This window comes from Artemia franciscana, chromosome 4, assembly GCF_032884065.1.
Source record: "Artemia franciscana chromosome 4, ASM3288406v1, whole genome shotgun sequence".
Taxonomy (NCBI): Eukaryota; Metazoa; Arthropoda; class Branchiopoda; order Anostraca; family Artemiidae; genus Artemia; species Artemia franciscana.
The window spans coordinates 1,056,590-1,072,043 of NC_088866.1; the positions used below are offsets into that span (position 1 = coordinate 1,056,590).

At 34.7% G+C, this 15,454-nt stretch overlaps 1 protein-coding gene across 4 annotated transcripts in view; it reads right to left on the reverse strand.

Moving 5' to 3' along the window:
* The window catches only part of LOC136025840 (uncharacterized), a 151,500-nt gene extending 142,431 nt beyond the window's left edge, over positions 1 to 9,069 (reverse strand). The window contains exons 1-2 of one of the 4 annotated variants that reach the window (XM_065701853.1): positions 8,928 to 9,069; positions 5,107 to 5,250 (exon numbers count right to left, since the gene is read on the reverse strand). The gene's annotated coding sequence lies outside the window, so the exon portion shown is untranslated. The remainder of the gene's footprint in view (positions 1 to 5,106; positions 5,251 to 8,927) is intronic. The other 3 variants (XM_065701850.1, XM_065701851.1, XM_065701852.1) reach the window with 3 other exon arrangements.
* Positions 9,070 to 15,454: the final 6,385 nt, after the last annotated feature.

The following is a 15,454-nucleotide window of genomic DNA, read 5'->3' on the forward strand; positions in this document are numbered from 1 at the left end:
TTTTTCTTATCAAAATCGTCCGTATAAAACTACGAGAAAACCATTTAGCACCAAACTTTTCGCCTTAATATCCTTAGTTTAAGTAGCACGCTACAGTTGTGAGCATTTTTATCAAACAGTTGGTGGTAACGAACTGTAGTAAGGAGTGACCCGGCTCAATAGTAACCAAAACTCTAAAAAAATAGAATTTTGATACCAATAGTTGACATTTTCAGGGGATTTTTTGGTTTAGGGGGGAGGGAGAGTTGAAGGGGGTGTTACGTGGGAGGATATTTCCATGGAGGGACTTCTCATGGGGGAAGAAAATTTCAATAAAGAGGGCGCAGGATTTTCTAGTTTTATTTGAAAAAAAATGAAAAAATAAATATAAAAAGTTTTTCTACTGAAAGTAAGGAGCAGCATTAAAACTTGAAACGAACAAAATTATTACGCATATGAGGGGTTTACTTCCTCGTAATACTTCACTCTTTACGCTAAAGTATTTTTAGTAATTTCAACTATTTATTCTACGGCCTTTGTGATTTAGAGGTCATTCTTAAGGAATTGGGACAAAGTTTAAGCTTTAGTGTAAAGAGCGAGGTATCGACGAGGGGTGAAACCCCTCATATACCCAATAAAAACATACGAATATAGAAGTTCGTTACGTAAGTCAATTCGTAAGTTACGTATATTTTTTACTAATGGAAACGTAAAAAATTAAAAGTTCTAGTTGCCTTTTTAAGTAATCGAACAATTGGAGGGCAACTAGGCCTCATCCTTCGATCCTTTTTCTCAAAATCTTCCGATTAAGACTAAGAGAAAGCTATTTAGCCAAAAAAAATAATATGCAGATTTGTTTTAATTATTGATGTGCGGAGAGCCATGATCAAAACATGCATTAATTCAAAAACGTCCAGAAATTAAATAAAAAAACAAGTTTTTTTAAATGAAAGTAAGGAGCAACAATAAAACCTAAAACGAACAGAAATTACTCCATATATGAAAGGGGCTTTTCCTCCTCAACGCCCCGCTCTTTACGCTAAAGTATTTTACTGTTTTAAAAAGTAGAGTTAAGAGAAAGAGTCAAACTTTGGCGTAAAGAGCGGGGTACTGAAGAGGGAGAAGCCGCTTTCATGTACGGAGTAATTTCTTTTCGTTTTAAGGTTTAATGTTGATCCTTACTTTCATTTTAAAAAACTTATTTTTTTTATTTAATATAAGGTAAGATTTATTCTTAATATTAACCATACAATGAATACATTCATCTTATTCCCCAAAGGCTTCTAGGCCTGTAAAAGAGGGGGATAAATACGTTTCAATTAGAAACTAAATCAGTAAAAGAAAAAAGTTAAACACATTAAAACAATTAAATGTAATTAAATAGACTTCTATCAATGCAACTTTAAAAAGAGACAAGAAAGCAAAAAAAAAGCAAAAAAGAAGATATCCGAAAATTTTCTTATTCTCATTAAATGGCCCCTGTGCTCCAGGACTCGTTTTTAAAGAACATGTAAAAAACTTAAAACTTATACGTAAAGAGTGAGTTATTGAAGAGGGGACTACTCTGTCCGTTTTAAGTTTTAATGTTGCTCCTTACTTTCAGTGGAAAAAACATTTGTTTTCTATTTATTTTCTAATCATTTTTCTAATCATACCGGTAAATCGACCTCTGCTTCCATGGGAAATTCCCCAACAAAAAAACACCATGAACAACTCCTCCCATATAAAACCCCGCCAGAAAATTCAGCCCCACCAGAGGTTCCGCAGGATAATTTCCTGCAGATAGTTCCATCTCGAAAATTCTTCTTAACCTACTTTCATTTGAAAAAGACTTTTTTATCTTCAATTTTGGATATTTTAAAATTATACCGGTACCCTCCCCAACCCCCCTCATCGGTTGAATTTTTTCCAGAGATCTGCACCCCTCATCCACTGGAAAGTTTATCCTGCGGAAAATTTCCCATGAAGACTTTTTCCTGCGGAAAGTCCCCCTTGGAAAAATTCTCTCACGGAAAATCCCACCCCCTTCAGGGATAAATTACCCAGACAATCCTGACATCATCAAAAGTTTTCCACGGATAATTCCATGGAGCCTCTCCAAACGTTAAATTGAGTCACCAAAAATAAAGTAACTAAAAGTAAAGACAAATGAAAAACAAATAAATAGAAATAAAAGATCATGAAAGACAAAAAAAATTAATATAGGAATTCTGGCAAATTTACCCTGGATAGTTCACCCCTGGGAATTTTCTCACAGCAGAAAATTCTCTCCACATGAAATATCCCCACAGACATTCTCTCTCTCCCAAAAAATGTCTCCATACATCCCGACAACAAATATTGTATGTAAACAATGAGCGAATTTCATAACTTATAGCTCTTTACCCAGGGGCTGTGGTGGGTCATATCATCCCCAAAGGCATAGTTATTTGATCTCTCAACTATTCTAAACAAAATAACAATCCCAAAATTTGATTGAATGAGTTTGAGAAAACGGGGCGTGGGAGGGGGCTGTGTGCCTTTCAGTATTTTTTGGTCATTTAAAAAGGTCAATAGAACTTAAATTTCCGCTAGAATGAGCTCTCTTCCGATCTTCTTGGAACATATGTTCGATAAAATCGCCCTTGGTGAGAAACAAAAAACAAATAAAAAATAAAATAAACACGCATCCGTGTTATTCTTTTGGTAAAAATTCAAAATTGCACAATTTACAGATGATAGCTTGAAACCTCTACAATAGGGTTCACTGATATGCTGAATCTGATGGTGTGATTTTGTTTGCATTCCTTGACTTTTTAGCGGGGAGGGGATTTCTACCCTTTTTCAAAATTACCCAAGTTTTCTTCGTCTCCTAGCCTTTGACGGTTTAAACTTAAATGAATTTAATATTTTTGTAATCAGAAATACATGCCGATTATTTTGATGTTTTCAAAATTCCGTTTTTTACGGTTCGGTTATTATTGTGCCGAGTCGTCTCTTATTTACAGTTCGTTACCATCAACTGTTTGGTAATGAATATTGTGATTTACCTACAAAATCCATCAAACAGTTTGTGGTAACGAACTGTGTTAAGGAGTGACCCGGCTCAATAGTAAACGAAACTCCAAAAAACAGAATTTTGATACTAATAGATATATCAAAAGAATCAAATTTTTCGTTTTTCCCCAAAGTCACCGGATCAAAATTTTGAGATAGCCATTTTGTTCAGCATAGTCTATAAACCTAATAACAATGTGTTTGGGGATGACTCATTCCCTCACAGTCCAAGGGGAGAGGCTGCAAGTTACAAAATTTGACCAGTGCTTAGGTATAGTAATGGTTATTGGGAAGTGTACAGACGTTTTCAGGGGGATTTTTTTTGGTTGGGAGGGGGGAGTGATCTTTCCATGGAGGTAATTGTCATGGGAGAAGATAATTTCCATGAAGGGAGCTGGGTTAAATAGTGCAGAATATCCTAGCACTATTTAAAACAAAAACAAAACAATAAAAAAATAAATATGGAAATTTTTTTTCAACTGGAAGTAGGAAGCAGTATTAAAACTTGAGACGAATAGAAATTATTAAGCATATGTGGAATTCTTCTCCTTCTAAATACCTCGCTCTTTACGCTAAGGTATTTCTAGTAATTTTAACTATTTGTTCTATGGCCTTTGTGATTCAGGGGTCATTCTTAAAGAATTGGGACAAAGTTTAAGCTTTAGGGTAAAGAGCGAGGTATTAACGAGGGGGCAAACCCCCTCATATACATAGTAAAAATATACAAATATAGAAGTTCGTTACGTAAGTTAATTCTGAAGTTGTGTATATTTCCTACTGATAAAACCTTTCGTATAATATTAAAAGTTCTAGTTGCCTTTTAAGTAAACAAAAGATTGGAGGGCAACAAGGCCTCCTCCACCACCCCCTTTTTTATCAAAATCTTCCGATAAAAACTAAGAGACTGCCATTTAGCAAAAAAAAAAAATAATAATAGGCAAATTTCGTTTTAATTATTCATGTGTGGTCAGCCAAAATCAACAAATGTATTAATTGAAAAACGTTCAGAAACTAAATGAAAAAAAACAAGGTTTTTTAACTGAAATTAAGGAACAACATTAAAACATTAAAACCCTTTAAAAGCTTAAAGGGGCTCTTTACGCTAAAGTTTTTTACTGTTTTAAAAAGTAGAGTTGAGAGAAAGAGTCAAACTTTAGCGTAAAGAGCGGGACGTTGATGAGGAAACAGCCCCTTTCATATACGAAGTAATTCCTGTTCGTTTTAAGTTTTAATGTCGCTCCTTGCTTTCAATTAAAAAAAACTTTTTTTTTATTTAATAACTGTAAAACGCAATTGCAATTGAAAGAACGACGATTATAACAGCCGGTGATAGGAAATAAATCAGGCGTTACAGCCTTTCCGTATCGTAAAATAACTTGGGAATACACTGTGACCTTAAAATTAAGAAGGGTTAAAGTGAGGCTAGGCAGCCTTAATAAACAGATAATTAAGTGGTAATGATTGTTTTGAATTAGTTTTTAGAATTTTTTAGGGTCTCCTTCCGATGTGTCTCAGGTCTTAACAATTATAACTTTGCTGGAATAATCTCAGTACATTTTATTGCCGGTAGTAATGACAACAGTGTCCTGTATAAATACCATAGGAGTCCACTGACATTTTGCAGATAGTATGTTTGCATATTTCATCTCATAGAATGGAATGGTCTCCCCCTCACTCCTCGAAGTGCTTATGATAAGTATATTATTTTACAAGTGAATAGGAAACAATGCTTAGTAATATTTGTAAGAATTTATATAGATTGGGAGCCATTTCTTTGGAGGTGCTCAAATAGTAGAATAAAAAGTGTACAAAAATTTGGGAGCTTTATAAACACTTCGATTATCGCTCATGGTGTCAATCTAAAGCCCTCCACCTCTGTTTTACATGCGTGTAAAATATTCCAGATCTAAGATATTAAATTGCATATCCCTATTTTGTTTCATTTCTGGACAATTGTCTTTCTTTTTATTTTCTTTTTTTTCAATTAACCCTGTGTGATGGGTGTAAATGCATCTATTCATTCATATGCTGGATTGTACTCGTGGAAGGTCAAAAGCACCATCCGTCCCTAACGCTTAGAAGTAGACGTACCTGTTTAACCACGTAGATATACCTTCGATCTTAGGGGCAACAACCTTGACTCCCATTTTGTTTTCTTTCAGCTTCTTCCATTTTATTTTACGAAACCATATAATGTTAGAAGTGGTTACAATTACGTTGAAATTACGTATCTGTCTAAGAAAGAAAACGTAATATAGTAGATGTAAGTTCGAAATATCATTAAAATAGGGCTTGGCTGCATAAAGTCACTAATCTTATATGCAAATCAAATTCCAAGAACATAGGACGTAGTTTGGATATATTCTGATAGAATTTCAGGCATATCATTTTTTTTTTTTCTTTTTTTTTGTCTTGGTAACTAGAATCTGACGTGGTAACCGGTATACAAAACAAGTGATGAAAAAAAAATTCCAAACCAATATTTATGATACAAGCTTAGAATATATTATGCCGAATAAGTAACAATAGTAACTACAGGAAAAAATCGGATCCATGTATTATTCGTGTATTTTCTATTCACCAACGCCTTTCTCATAGAAGGAGTTGCTGTAGAAACTGGTGGGGTGGGTTCGTTTGATTGGAAATTAAAAGTTATAGTGTCCGTTTAAGAGCAAAAGCGCTTGAAGGGTGAGCTGACCCCACTCTCCTTGTCACTTATCCCCCCAAGGACATCAGATAAAAAAAATACTAGATTACCATTTCGTTTAGCAAAGCTAACCGTCCAATAACAGTGCCCCTTGGAATGACAGCTTCCACAGCACATGGGGCGAGGACTGTAAATAATGGAATTCACCCTTTATTTAAATGTGGGTGATATAGATAGTGGAGCATCTTTGACCCTTGGTGTCCAAAAAGGCTCAGTGTATTAAGAGAAGCTTACAGAACAATTTGGAGGGAACGTTGAGCTAGATCAAAACATACAATAAGTATGTAGGATTCCAAAAGGGTGTATCTCAGGAACCACTTTAGTTTAAGTTGAAGCTCACAGGTCATGTTGTGGGGGATGTTGAACATTCCAAAAGGTACTATATGCACACTCCTACTGTTGCTAAATTGACTTTGACTTTCAGTTGATTTCAGTTGAACATTCAGTTTCCAATCAAATGAGCCTCCTCCAAAGTTTGTGCGACCCATGCTTCCATAAAACTTTATATGCCCCATGGATGTAATATATAATTCTTGCCCCAAGACTCTGGGGTGCTGTGTCAACCCCGGAGGCATTATTATAGGATCTAGGAACTGTTTTGAACATAATGACTGTCTAAAAATATCGATCCGATTCATTTAGGGAGAAGAGGGTGGGGGACTAATATCCCTCCAATCACTTTTGACTCGTGGAAAGGGAGCTAGAACATTCAATTTCCAGTCTAATGAGCCTCCTGCAAGGCTTATACGACCAAACTTCTATAAACACCTTAGGGGTGTCTACCCTGGAGGCATTATTATATAGTAATTGGACTATTTTAAAGAAAATGTCTATTTTAAAAGTTCGATCGAAAATGGGAACTTGAACTTTCAATTTTAAATCAAATGAGCCTCCTCCAAAGTTTATACGACCAAAAAACGTCTTATTTTAATTGAACAATCTTTGTGTTTCAAAATTTGTTCTTAAAGAATTGGGACAAAAAGTCTAACTTAAGAATACAAAGCTAGGTGTTGAGGAAAAGGGAGCCTCCGTCATATAAACAATAATTTCTTTTCTTCTTAAGTTTAACTGCTGCTCCTTACTTTCAGTTGAATAATTGTCTTGTTGAAAGAATCCTTGGAGATGAAATTATTTGACGTTAAATTTTGTAAATGTGGCTAATGAACTTCATCAATATGGCTTCTGGATAATTTAGATAATAAGTAGATATTTTGTTGATTAATATCTTTTGACTAATAAGAAAGAATATTTTTTTTACTTATTTTCTTTTCTAAATTTTGTTTTGTGTATTTTCTGTTTTCCCATTCTCCTACTCCCGACCTTAATGCACAGAGCTATTTATAATCTACTTGTAAAAAATGGTATGACTAAAAAATTTATTTCTAACTATGCTAAAAAACTTAAAGTAAAATCCAATTTAGCTTAAACACATTTTTATTTACAGTGACCCGAAAATTTTTTACAGAAGATCCAATCTAGGTTTGAATACTAGATATTTAAATATTCAATTCCCAAAACAAGTCCTTCTGATATAATTTTCTGGCCTGTTACAACTTCGATACCAATCAAAATTTAGAAAGGCAAAACCGTCTCTCTCTATTTTCCAACAATTTGTGGCAACGAATTGTAAGTAAGGAGTGACCCTGCTCAATAGTGACCAAAACTCTAAAAACGGAATGATGATATCAATAGAAAGATCAAAAGAATTGGATTTTTATGCTGATTCTAAATATATAAGCTTCATCAAGTTTAGTCCTACTCAGCAAAAGTTACGAGCCTGAAAAAATTTGCCTTGTTTTGAAAAAAGGGGGAAAGCGCCCTAAGAGTAATAATATCTTAATAAAAATCACACCATCAGATTCAGCGTATCAGAAAACCTTACTATAGAGGTTACAAGCTCCTATCTGCAAAAAAGTTGAGTTTAAAATTTTTTGCCAGAATAAAGATCACGGATGCGTGTTTATTTGTTTTTGTTTTCCAGGGGTGATCGCATCGACCCAGTGGTCCAAGAATATTGTGCGTGGAATCGTTCGAACGGAAATTAACAGTTCTAGTGCCCTTTTTAACTGACCCAAAAATTGGAGGGCAACTAGGCCCCTTCCAACGCTCATTTTCCCAAAGTCACCGGATCAAAATTTTGAGATGGTAATTTTGTTCAGCATAGTTGAAAATCTAGTAGCTATGACTTTGAGGGCGACTTAACCCCCCATAGTCCCCAGGGGGAGGGCTGCAAGTTATGAAATTAGTCCATTGTTTACATATAGTATTGGTTATTGGGAAGCATCTAGACGTTTTCAGGAGAATTTTTTCTGGTGGGAGGGCCTGGGGGAGAGGGCACCAGGTTTCCCAGCATTATTTAAAAAACAATCAGAAATTAAAAAAACAAGCTATTTTAACGAAAAGTAAGGATCAACATTAAAACTTAGAACAAAAAGAAATTATTACGTATAGAAGGGGTTGCACCTCTCGTCAATACCTCGCTCTTTATGCAAAAATCTTTTTTAGTACTTTCAAAAGAGCTCTTTATTCTAATTAAACAAACTTTCTGATAAAGGGGTCATTTCAAAGAATTGGAACAAAATTAAAACTTTAGCGCAAAGAGAGGGGTATTGACGAGGGGGTACGTCCCTTCATATACGTAATATTTTCTGTTCGTTTTAAGTTTTAACATTGCTCCTTAATCTTAGTTGAAAAACTTTTTTTATTTTTTTTATTTAATAGTATAAAAAAGATGAGACCAGATTTCGAAAATAATCTACAAAAAAATCACAGAGATAATTCAGTCGCCTTAAAAGCACACTCTTAAATCTAGAGGTGCACGATAGTAGCCTATTGTCCAGTTTTTGTAGTTGTTGTTTTTTTTTGTTTTTTTTTTACGGAGTTAATAAGGTTCTTCGGACTCCCATGCTTATGCTATGGCTATATGTTATAGCTCCAAAACATTTAGTTGTTTATACTAGCAAAAAATTTCACAAGAAGTAGCAAGTAAATACAACAGTGGGTAAAAGTAATGGGGTTACTTGGCTTTCTGGTTATTTTTTCTTTGCTGAATACATTTTATTTTATTATGTTTTAGATTTTGGCAATTCTATTATCACTCAGCGTAGCTTTTTCGCCAAGTTTAGCAGTGAAAATTGAAAGCACAATGGCGGAAACTCCGGATGATCAAGAGAAATTTATTTTTGTTACGAAAACAGTTACAGACCTGATCAAAACAACACCTCTGGGGGCCTACAAACGTGGTGGTACACAGTAATTTCACTTATATCCGTGTTTTCAGCGGTCACAATCTCTTCTGCTCAATGTCTTGGCGGAAATACAATCTTTGTCAATTCTGCACGTGTTTGCAGAAAGAGACGTTGGTCTTTTGAAAATCCATTTGATGAATCGTTAAAAAAGATTTTGTTACCATCGGCTATTGCAGCTAAAGAAGACAGGACCGCAGCTGTTACGCTTGCCAACTAAGTAAAGAACCTAATCAGCTATTCCCTAAATAGCTAGGGGTTTGTATCAGGATGGAGTCCATATAAATCTGTCTTTTCGGGTAGTAATTTAGCTTTTTCAATAGTATTCGGCAGGAAAAAACTGCACGGGATGATCCTTGGTATAAATCGATTATACGATGTGTGTACATAGCTGCCGCAATATATAGAATAATTTATGTTTGTTTAAAGGTTTAATGTTTTACTTTTAGTTGATTTTTTTTTTATTTAACATCTAGAAGGAATCACTTTATGTATAGGCTGAATTGCTCCAGAGGCATTATTTTGTGTTTCTTGAGGTAATTTCATTCAAAATAATTGTAAGTAAATACGCAGGGGTATATGCTAAGGTACGCCCTTTCTGGTTAATTTTCCTTATACTACCGGAATCACAGAGAAAAAAGAAGAAAAACACCATCTCATCTCAATTTAACGCTCTTACAGTATGATATATTCACTAGCATGGCCATTGCCCGAGCACCACTCCCCTAAAAGGGCTAGGTATAATATTAATCTGTGTACAATAGTTTGTTTATATTTTGGATTGTCTCTAATTTTATGTTTATATCTCATGAAAAAATGTTTCAAATTTCGACTTAAAATTGCTTTTAAAACGCTTAAAATCAGTAATCTTGCTAATATAGCCTAGTAATTAACCTGGTCCTATTAAAAAGTCTAGTCTAAGGCAGAATTAAAATGGGAATAATTACTTCATTTATAAGGCAGTTATAAAGAGCATAAGATGGACAATCATATTGCGTATTTTTTTTTCTGTCTAATTTCTGTTCTATACTGCACTAACCCAGCGTAGTTTTTTCCCTCCGCTGAACTACATACTAGACTACTAGCGATAGAATCATTACTTATTTATGTGTAAAAAATACAATTCTCAGTGACAGCCTCACTTACCTAGGTACTATTATTAGTGGGGGTGGCGGTCTCAGCAATCATTCACCAGTGAGAACTTCAAGCAGTGCATCTTCCCTGAAGTGATGATGCTAGGTCTGTTTTTAAAAAGTGCTATTTTTAATGATCGTATTTTAATGCGATTTTTTAAATTTGTTTTGCTGAGAACGGCCTTTGGAGATAGGGTCGAAATATTCATTTAAAGTTCACATTCCACTGTCTTCTAGAAGCATTTCTCTATTGTTCTACTTGTATTTTGTTGTTTTATCTTCATAGAATATGTCTCTAATTTGTAATGCCGATGATGTTCTCAATCTCAGCCAATCTCAGCCGTTCTCAATCTCAGCTTAATAAGAATAAATGGGATCTTTTTCACACTTCGACCAGAGTGTCTAAAACTTAGTATTCGTTTAATTCATGAGAAGGCCAAAGCAGTGCTTTGTAACTTAAAAGGTGAGCCACCGTCATTTATAGCCATTAGTGATACATTAGTTAGAGCTATTTACAACCTCATTTATCTCGGTATTCCCACTAGTTCCTCGCTACGCCACACCCGATCCTGCTCCTAAACCATCTCACGCAACGCATATCTGCTTCTTATGCATCAGCAAAATTTCGATTCAACCGTTTATCATTGGCTACCTTTTCAATGCTGTAGCACTGTCTCACACAATGAATATTTCTCCATTTTGGAAGCTGTTTACTAGAACTGATTGTCTGAAAGTCTGGTTCATTCTCTTTCGATTCAGTAAAATATTTGCTTCGGATACCACACCTTACCATTGGAATCATCCAATGGTAAGGTGTAAACGTATTAGAAAAGTTAGAAAAGTTATGTATTGGAAAAGTTAAACTCGCTGATCCTGATCTTTCGATTTCCAAATTGAACTCAAAACACAATTCAAAAGAATTGAACTCAAAACTCAATTCTTCCCTGAATTATTGGTATCATGCTCTAATTCAATAGTATTTATTATATGTATGTCTGTGGTTTAACCATATTTAGTGAATTAATTTTTAATTTGTTTCTAATTCATATTTTATTTTTATCGTTAAATGTTGTCGCTATGACAAGAGTTAGTGCGGTATTTGGTTCTTGTTAATGTGTTTTGTCTTTGTTTGTTTGTTTCTTTCATTGTCCTCTACTCTGTCTAATGTTATGCCAATGATGAGTGTTCAATATATTAATAAATAAAGTAGAACAGAGTAGCAGAGTGGGTTGCAAGCTCTCCATTGAAAACATTTACCATTTAGGAATAATATGAATATTCTCTAACCCTCAAGCGCTTCGCTTACAGAGGTTTGTTTTAATGTTTGGCTGCCAGAGGAAAACGATGAAGCTTCTATTAAAGTAGTTACGAAATATTGAACCGATTGGGCATTCTGTTTCGAATAAAGTCGGTTACCCCACGTCGCATAAATCAAAAAGAAGCTGAAAGATCTCGTATGAGCTGTTTACACCCCTTCAAGATGCTTATGCTAATTAAAATTTATATATACTTGTAAAAGATTTTTTAGTCATTTGTTCATTTTTGGCATTTTATTTTAAAATTCGTACCAACAATTTAGTTTTTATCGTCTCCTGGATAATTTGGTTTATCCATCAAACGAGGTGTGCACATAACAGCCAAGATATGATGATGACTACTACTACTAATCTCTCACTGCAGCATCAACCCGCCTTAGGTTGCAAGTTCTCTATTGAAAATATTTCCCGGTTAGGAATAAAATAAATATTCTGTACCCCCCCTCCGTGCCTTTAATCAGACTTTTATGTTAGGGAGCCAAACCCAAACCAGTACACGTCAAGGAATAAAGAAGCTAGATGGATGTTACAGCAGATAAATATTTGGTCTTTGTTCTGCTTCCGCAACTTCTTCACTTACAGGAGTTGGTCTTAATCTTTGGCTGCCAGAGGAATCCAATGAAGCTTCTAATGAAGCAGTTAGCAAATGTTGAACTGAGTGGATATTCTGTTTAATATGCTGATCTGAATTCAACAAACGAACAAGAATATCTAAAAGGTCAAAACTATAGTGTTGCTGGAGAATCTCCTCTAGCTGAATGAGGGGATATAAATCTTTTAATTTACTCCCAAAATATACCTGCCTACAAAAGTGAAAACGTATCAATCAACAAGTGAAGTCTGGGATATATTCCAGAAAACGATTAGAATGCAGAAAAAAGAAAGCTCAGTGATGAATAGTATTAATAATGTAGAAAAACAGGATCAAAGGCAGAATACTGGAAAAACCGATTGAAAAATTATTATGATAAATTCCAAGGGAAAAAATATGAAGGAAGAAAAGTGTGGAACAGCGAATATGGCGAATAGAAATCCACTAAAGATTCAAAATCTGAAAAAAATTGGCCCTCAATGAAAACATTTCAATGTTGATCCTAAAAAGGGTATAGTTTTGGATGTGTAATTATTACTGAAAGTGAGTCAGAGTTTCTTCGCTAGTCTTGAAAGAAAAATATTCTGGGAACAAATGAAGGTTGGACAGCTACACTTGTCACTTATGAAGACTACAAGAAATCAAGGAGGCTGATCTTGGCCCTTCTAAGAGAAAAGGAGCCATGAAATATAATTTAAAAGCCCCCAGAAGTATTGGCCGATGGAAAGTGTAGATATTACACTTATATAACTTTAATAACTTTTATATAACTCTTTATATAAGTCTTTATATAACTTTATCAGTATTTGGCATAGTATTATAAAAGCTTAGCGTAAACTGAGAGGAGCTGAGGAGAGGGTATCCCCCCTCATATACAGAATGATTTCTGCTGATTTTAAGTTTTAAGGAAGCTCTTTACTTTCACTTGAAACACAAAGAGTCTCTTTTTTATTTCAATAAATGAAAAACAGGTTTTTTTTAGCTTAAAGTAAAGAGCAAAACATAAACTCAAAACAAATAGAAATTATTCCGAGAATAAAAGGACTGCTCCCCTCCTCAATACCTTGCTCTTCACGATAAAGTTTTTAGCACTTTTATAAAAGCTTCCTATTCTAATTAAACAGCCATTATGTTTCAAGAGTCGTTCTCAAGAAAATGGAAAAACTGTCAAACTTTAGAGTAAAGAACAAGGTATTGAAGAGGCGGCAACCTCTTCACGTGCAGAATTATTTCTGTTCATTCTTGATTTAACGTTGCTCCATGCTTTCAGTTGAAAACTCCTTTCAGTTGATACTCCTCTGTGGGAAGTTCCTCCCACGTAAAATACACCAATTTAAAATTCCTTCTGGAAAACTCCATCCTCATTGAAAATTCCCCCTCACCCTCCACAAAATTATTTGTTGGTGATTCAGCCTGAAAAAACATCCTTTGCATATTTTCATTTGAAAAAAGAACTTTAAGTGCTAATAGATTTTCCAATCACTCTAGAAATAGCGATCGTTTTCGATAGGAATTTTTTTCTGGAAATCAAAACGCTGAAAATATCCCCCGGAACATCTCCAAATGCAGAATTGAATCGGTTAAGCAAAATTAAGACAAATAAAAAGAATTTCCTATAGGAATTCTGTCAAATCCTCCCAGTCTAAAATTTGCCCTGGAAAGCTCGCCCCTAGAAATTTCCAACTCAGAAAAGTATCCCCATGAAAATCCATTCCAAGCGCAAAATACCCACCGAGAAATGTCTGTATGCTTCCCAGTAACAAAAATTACATGTAAAAAATTGGCAAATTTTATAATTTAAAGACCTATCCGCAGGACCGGTGAGGCGTCATGTTATCTCCAAAGGTATACTTTTGAGACCTTTTAACTATACTGAACAAAATGGCTACCTCAACATTTTGATTGAATGAGCTTGATCAAAAAGGGACGTTGCAGGGGGGCTTGTTTCCCTTCAATCTTTTGGGTCCCTTTAAAAGAGCACTGGAACTTAAAATTTCCGTTAAAACGAACCATCTTCCAATGTTATTGGACCATTGGCTCTTTACGATTACCCCAAAAGAAAAAAACAATAAACAAACAAATAGACACACATCTGTGATCTTTCGTCTACAAAAAAATCGAAATTCCTTATTTGTGCCGATAGGAGCTTGAAACCTTTATAGAAGGGCTATCTGATGTGTTGGATCTAATGATGCGGCTCTTATGAAAGTTCTTTGACTTTTAAACCATTTTCAGTAATCAAGCAAATTTTCTCCAGCTCGCAGCCTTTTATGGTTAGCACTAAGCTTAATGGATGTTATATATGTGGAGTCAGCACAATCAGACGATTCTTCTTATATTAAATAAAAAAAAAAAACTATCAGCAAGTAAGGAGCGACATTAAAACTTCAAACGAACAGAAATTATTCCGTATATAAAATGGGTTGTCCCCTCCTCAACGCCTCACTCTTTACGCTAAATTTTGAATCTTTATCACAACTTTACTTTTTAAAACAATAAAAAACTTAAGCCTAAAGAGCGAGGCGTTGAAGAGGGAACAACCCCTTTTATATACGGAAAAATTTCTGTTCGTTTTAAGTTTTAATGTCGCTCCTTGCTTGCAGTTAAAAAAAAATTGTTTTTTTTATTTAATTTCTAAATGTTTTTAATTAATGCATGTTTTGATTTTGGCTCACCGGACATGAATAATTAAAACGAAATTCGCAGATTAATTTTTTTTTGCTAAATGGCTTTCTCATAGTTTTGATCGGATGATTTTGATAAAAAAAAGGGTAGGCGAGGAGGCTTAGTTGCCCTCCAATTTTTGGTTGCTTAAAAATGTAACTAGTTTTTTACGAACGTTTTTGTTAGTAATAAACATACGCACCTTAAGAATTAGCTTACGTAACGAAATTCTATATTTGTGTACTTTTATTACGTATATGAAGGGGTTCGCCCCATCGTCAATACCTCGTTCTTCATACTAAAGGTTAAATTTTTTCCAAATCTTTAAGAATGACCCCTGAATCACAAAGGCCGTAAAATGAATAGTTGAAATTACTAAAAATACTTTAGCGTAAAGAGCAAGGTATTGTGGTGGAGACGAGCCCCCTTATATGCATAATATTTTATGTTCTTTTTAAGTTCTAATGCTGATCATTACTTCAAGTTGAAAAAAAAATATTTATTTTCTCATTGTTTTTTTAAATAATGCTAGAAAATCGTGCGCCCCTTCATGGAAATTCTCTTCACTCATGAAAAATTCCCCCATGGGAAGATCCTCCCACGTAACCTTCTCCCCCGACCCACCCCCACCCCAATGCGGAATAAAACCCTGAAAACGTCTGTACACTTCATAACTAACAATTACTACATGTAAACAAAGGACAAAGTTTGTAACTTGAAGCCCCTTCCCTGGGGACTGTGGAGGATTAAGTCGTCCCCAAAGACATAGTTATAAGATTTTC